The sequence below is a fragment of the Lepeophtheirus salmonis genome, chromosome 5 (assembly GCF_016086655.4).
Source record: "Lepeophtheirus salmonis chromosome 5, UVic_Lsal_1.4, whole genome shotgun sequence".
NCBI classification, from domain to species: domain Eukaryota; kingdom Metazoa; phylum Arthropoda; class Copepoda; order Siphonostomatoida; family Caligidae; genus Lepeophtheirus; species Lepeophtheirus salmonis.
In genome coordinates, this window is record NC_052135.2 from 15,324,489 (window position 1) to 15,330,488 (window position 6,000).

The following is a 6,000-nucleotide window of genomic DNA, read 5'->3' on the forward strand; positions in this document are numbered from 1 at the left end:
ACTTTAGTTTCAGAAACTATAAAGAGTTTCAATTTTGTCAGATAGACATATATGTTTCAATTTGTCTTCACTTATAGTTGTGTCATAATTACACAACGTAAATTTTAATTTATCAAATATTTGAAGAGATTGATAAATTTAGGGAACTGTTCCATTTATAAAGCAAAATACACATACTATCTCCGTTTGTTTTAAGACGAGTATCAGACAGTGAACAAGTACTAGCGATTTTTTAAAAAAAGATCTTATTAAGGATACTATTTTATTTATTTCAAAATAAGTTACTTTTGCTTTTAGTTGACGATTCTTTTCATTTTAAAATCTATAAAGATTATAAGAAAAAATATTAGCAGCCCAAAAAGACATATGAACGTTTGCATTAGCTTCAAATAACTATTTTTTTTACCTAGTAGCCAAGCTTGAAGTAGTAGATATTTGAACTGGACTTGTATTGAGTAGTATTGCTTGAACATCCTCAAATATAAATGGAACTGCATCTTTCTTTAAAATACGGCGAAATATAATCAGTTCGTTCAACTTTATATTCTTTGTGTCTAAAATATGTGCTGCATAATCGTAAATTTTCATTCCGTTCCTAATCTTTCCTATAAGTATAATAATAGAAACTTTTAGTATTGATAGATTTTTTTCAAAGTTAACATAAATGTTAGTAAATAGTAATCGCTAAGAAATCATATAATTAAATGATATCTTGGTATAGCCTTGATTCAACTATGAAGGAGAGTTTCATTTTTCATAGGATTGCCGGAGTCAATTTGAAGAAGAACATGTAGCAGAAATTGTTTTCAATTAATTAGATATACTGAATTCCGATCCAATAATAATTAAATACATTATTTTAATTCCTTCCATAGTCAATTCTTCTTATCAACCATTAGCTAGGCGCTAGTAATATTTTTCCCCCACAATAGTAGTCAGCAAAAATCAGTAGTATGTTCACCTTTTGATATATACCAGGTCTAGAACAAAGAATATATAAAATTCACAATGATAAAAATCCAGTGTAGAATGAGCATGTAAAAAAAACAAAAAAACGGAAACTCAACATGGTAACCCTGACAATTTGAAGAATATTTTAGAGGAGAGAAAGAATAATGCTCATGACATTTCATTAGATCTGCTACAATCAGCTGTGACAAGAGAGGAAGGACAAACGATATAAAAAAGGACATTTGCTAGAATTAGTCCAATGTCGATCCCCAATGCTACAAGTCCCCCAAGTACTTAAAATTATAACTCCCCATAAAATCCTCAGGGTTACGCACCGTTTTTTATAATCATGCAGGAAAGTTCAAACAGGGTTTGAATATATTTGAATCTATTTAGGAAAGGATGTTCAATACTCAGGAATTAAATAATAATGACAACTGCTAAGGAAAAGAAAATTTCTTTTTTATACTACCAATTACAAATTAAAAGGCCAGCTAAAAAAACCAGATTTACATCAATGTATTTAAAGAACTAGAAGGGCAACGTGTCTGCCGAATGAAAGGAGAGAGTAACAGAAAAGAAGAAAATAATATTTACCTTAATGCTACAAAGTTGATAATTATGTAGAGAAAAACGCGTGGGGGGAGAAAGACTTATGGTGTCATTTTTTAAAATACTGATGTGATTATCAGTTGCCTGCTTTATTATGATTTTTGAGGGTATAACGAAAGTATTTATTCGCTAAATGTTTAATAAAGATATATTACGTATAATCAAGGTTGGTAATTTTGATAAGAATACAAAAGCGTGCGAGGAGAAGAGAAGAAATACTTATGGGTAAAGTTGATAATATTGTAGAGAAAAACGCGTGCAAGGAGAAGGGGGGGGGAAGACATATGGTATCATTGTTTGAAATACTGATGTGATTATCATCTGCCTGCTTTATTATGATTTTTGAGGGTATAACGAAAGTATTTATTAGCAAAATGTTTAATGAAGATATACTACGTATAATTGACTTAGACGTTTTTTATCCGTTACAGTAGATTTGAAAACGTCACACTCCATAAAATTGTAATTCATTATTAACCTTATTCGCAGAATAATAGCTAATGAAACGACAAAGTGGAGTATTTCGAAATATATTTGAAGTTCAAAGTTTAAAAAAGAAGCCTTTAATTAAATATAATCTACATACTAAAAAATATACCATCATACATTTATGCTAAATATACAAAATTAAACAATTGGAATCATATAACTAATAACAATAAATTATACATACAGAATATTGAAATAATAGTTTGATCCAAATAATATTTTCTTGTTCTGACATCGGAATCCAGTTAAATATGTCATAGCTTAAGCTTGCAAAAGTCAAGCGAGACGTGGAGTTTAATCAAATCAAAAAGCCCCTCTTCTTCATGTGGAAGTTGCTATATACAATTGTGCACAGGATAGATATATCCCTACCGATGAGATCTAACTAATTATTAATAATAAAGTAAATGTCAAAATCAAAAATTAGACCATAAATATACTAATAAAAAAAAATGTTAGAAATAAATCCATCTTAAAGATTTAGAGCAGAAGCTAATTATTTAGTAATGTCCGGCGATATTACTTCTTATTAAGAGCATCAAAAAAGATTTCTCCCCCGTTATTTATGCTTATATAACAACATACTATTATCATGACTATTACAATTGCTAATTACATATAATGGTACACCAAATGTAACTACCACCGTTGTTGTGACCATTTAAACAGTTGTTTTTGCCTTTTATGAGTATTCTGAACACCATTTCTTGGAGCCTATCAACCATAGCTAAGCCTTAAGTGATAAAAAAGTAATATTTATTGACTATGTAATATTGGAAAACCTAATGATCATACCCAAGTCTTTAAGCGAAGAAATTAGTCTCAGACAAACTAGTTGCGAACCATCCAAAGCCACTATCCCCGTTGTTGTGACCATTTAAGCAGTTGTTTTTGCCATTTAATGAGTTCTGTATTATAATTCTTGATATGTTTAGCTAAAATAGAATCATATTTTATGGTTAGATATAAAAAAATTAATACTTACAATTAGATGGTATACCAAATTCAGAGTTCCATTTCGATATTAGTAAATACTTTTTACTGATAACTTGATCGTCATTTGGTGTGGATGACTCAAAACATTTTTATATATAGTTCTATAAATTTCGAATTTCACAAATCCGACAAGCCATCTGTTTCTCGTCCGGTAAGTATTTTCCTAATTCCTGGGCCTTCATTTCCAGAAATTCAGACAGAAGGCGACGTTATTTTAGGCATTTTATTCAATACTCTATCGACTATCAGCATCTAATATTATATTAATATTGAATAATAAGGGCGGGAATTGATAGAAGAAGATTTTTATTATTTAATCAATGATGCCATAAGTATTTATTCCCTTCTCCTCGCACGCTTTTGTGTTCTTACCAAATTATTAACCTTATTAATGCAGTAGTGAAGTGTTGAAATTTATTTATTAAACTTTTTTTGTATTTCATTATAAATTTTGAAATAGTGCTCAAATGAACATTCTTATGAAGTATTGTTTAGTAATATATAATATTATTACTCAATGATTATGTAATAAGTACTGCTTTTAATTTATAATATTTATTCACGCAAATAAAATTTAAGTTTTTATTGAAATTATTTTAACTATTGTACTCAGAGAACAATATAAGGTTTAGAAGAATACCAGAGATGTTCTAATCATCTTTATCTGTTCAATTCATACTCAAACAATCGTATTATCATTTAAATACATTTTAACTATTGTCTTTTGGCTCATATTTAGTAATTTATTTATTTTTGATAAAATACTAGATCTTCGAAAGAGTTATATTCCTAGTTACTAACAAGAAATTTAGCTGTATAGAAAAAGATTTTTGAGTCAATAATTTTGGAAATTGCAAAATTATTTAGATACTACAATAGAAATTTATTAAAGTTAAGCCATTGATATTTTTTAAAGCACATAATAACTTAACAGTTCTACATAACTATTTATATGTAATAGCATAATAGAATAATGCATTGTAGACCAAAATATAGAAAAAAAAAGGAGCATATTATCTTTGAGACTTAAAAATAATTTTCTATTGTTTTACAAACGCAAAAGATGTATCATTGTTCATATTTGCAGTACAGCACGAATTCAAACGTATAAATGGAATTGATATTTGTGATAGTGACTATTTAGTAGTGGTTTGTCCGTTATATGCATTAAGGACACTTAATGGCTCTTATCAATGAAAGAGTTTACTTGAAGTAGGAGTTGACTTTAGAAAGATTGCACACAAGTGTTTCAATGAAGGATTTTTGGGTGGAGAATGATAATTCTCTTTGTTCCTCACTGTGTTTTCCATTATATTTTTCTTTGTGTAACTCTTCAGTTCAATAATATAATTATAGGATAATTTGATACAAGATACAATAACTATTTGTATGCAATAGTAGAATAGAATATGCTTTGCAGACAAAACTATCGAGAAAAGAGAGGCACATTATCTTTAAGAGTCTAGAATCATCTTTCACTTGTTTTCCAATCACAAAAGAGACTCACAAGTAATTTTTTTAAAATTACATAGTTACTTTACTTTCTGTACATTAATTTCATATATCTATAAATTCCAAAAAAAACACACAACAACTTCATCACAAAATAATTTTAATGAATTAATATAACAATAGTGACAATCATTTGTTATTCATTTTTTAAGTATTAAATAAATCACTAATCAGGGATTATGATTAAAGTGTCCAGGTTATATAATTATACATATAGAACATATGCACATCTCAAACTTCACCTTATAAATTGAATTGATATCAATGTGATTGAGATGAGTTATTTCTGCATTATATATATCAAATAATTTTCTTAGGGTAGGAGACGAAGCAGAGTTGACCTAAGGAGAAAAAGACTCAAGAACTTCAATGAAGGAGCAATGGATGAGAACTCTCTTTGTTCATCACTGGATCTTCAATCAATTATTCCGTCGTTTTATGGAACTCGATAGTTCATATATGTAGTAGCATTCGATGATTCCATAGAAGATCTGGAGGAATTTATGCATTCTTGAGCGTATAAGCAATGATTCACGAGGACAGCAAGAAGGCGTTTCGATCTTTTAGATGAAGATATATTTATAAAAATATATATACGTATATTATTTCTTAAGTAATAAGTAATCATAACTATGATAACCACGAGACTGAGGTAGATATTTTTAATACATGTAATCAGTTGTTGGCCTGCCGAATCATCAGAACTGCCCGTATTGTTCTTTTAGTTCTTTATATACCTATATTCTTTGGTCTAGATGTACTTAAAAGATAAATCGAAGTTGGTATGGTATGACTGACTTATTTGGCTAACTACGAGATCATTTTGGGTCCTTTTTGGATAAAAACTTGTGTGATGTAATAAAGGCAAAGATGTTATGAACTTTCATTGATTGAATTCAAGTGAGCTCCTGTTAAGCTGTGACAATGAGTTCTTTTAATATTTTGAGTGGAACAATGCTGAGTTAATCAACACCATCTTTTTAGTCTAAAAGTTCAAATGGCGTTTAAAGTTTACTTGAGAATTTAGCAGAGGAAATTTTCAGGGTTTTTTTTATTACATATAGTGGATTTTAAATTATTTTGTAACCCTTCTCTCCGGAATTGAAACACTTCCTCCCTTGTTTGTGACGCCATGAACTTCCCACTGTTATCTGTAATAATTAAAAAATTGTATTGTTAATCAAAAAAAAAAAAAAAAAAAAATGGGCACTCGTGAATCAAAGCAAGTAAATTCTAAACTTTCAAACAGCTGATGTACAATCTACATATAATATACATACTGACAACTTCCTTTCAATTAAATAGAAAGGGACTTTAAATCCAAAGAAACGTGTTTTGAATAATACCTAATAATAATTTTTGATAAGGGAATTCAACCTAATCTCTGTTTACATAGATTACTGTTTTCACTGTTATGAACCAAGTAGTTCATTGAAATAT

At 28.8% G+C, this 6,000-nt stretch overlaps 1 long non-coding RNA gene across 3 annotated transcripts; it reads right to left on the bottom strand.

Moving 5' to 3' along the window:
• Positions 1 to 552: 552 nt before the first annotated feature.
• On the bottom strand, positions 553 to 5,558 carry LOC139905355 (uncharacterized). 3 transcript variants are annotated; one of them, XR_011780021.1, is made up of 4 exons: positions 3,038 to 5,558; positions 2,848 to 2,987; positions 2,237 to 2,785; positions 553 to 980 (listed from the first exon to the last, which is right to left on the bottom strand). It is a non-coding gene; the product is annotated as an uncharacterized lncRNA (long non-coding RNA). The 3 variants fall into 3 exon arrangements; XR_011780022.1 differs by having other exon boundaries at positions 2,237 to 2,437; positions 2,669 to 2,785; positions 2,848 to 5,558; XR_011780020.1 differs by having other exon boundaries at positions 2,848 to 5,558.
• Between the last annotated feature and the right edge of the window lie 442 nt (positions 5,559 to 6,000).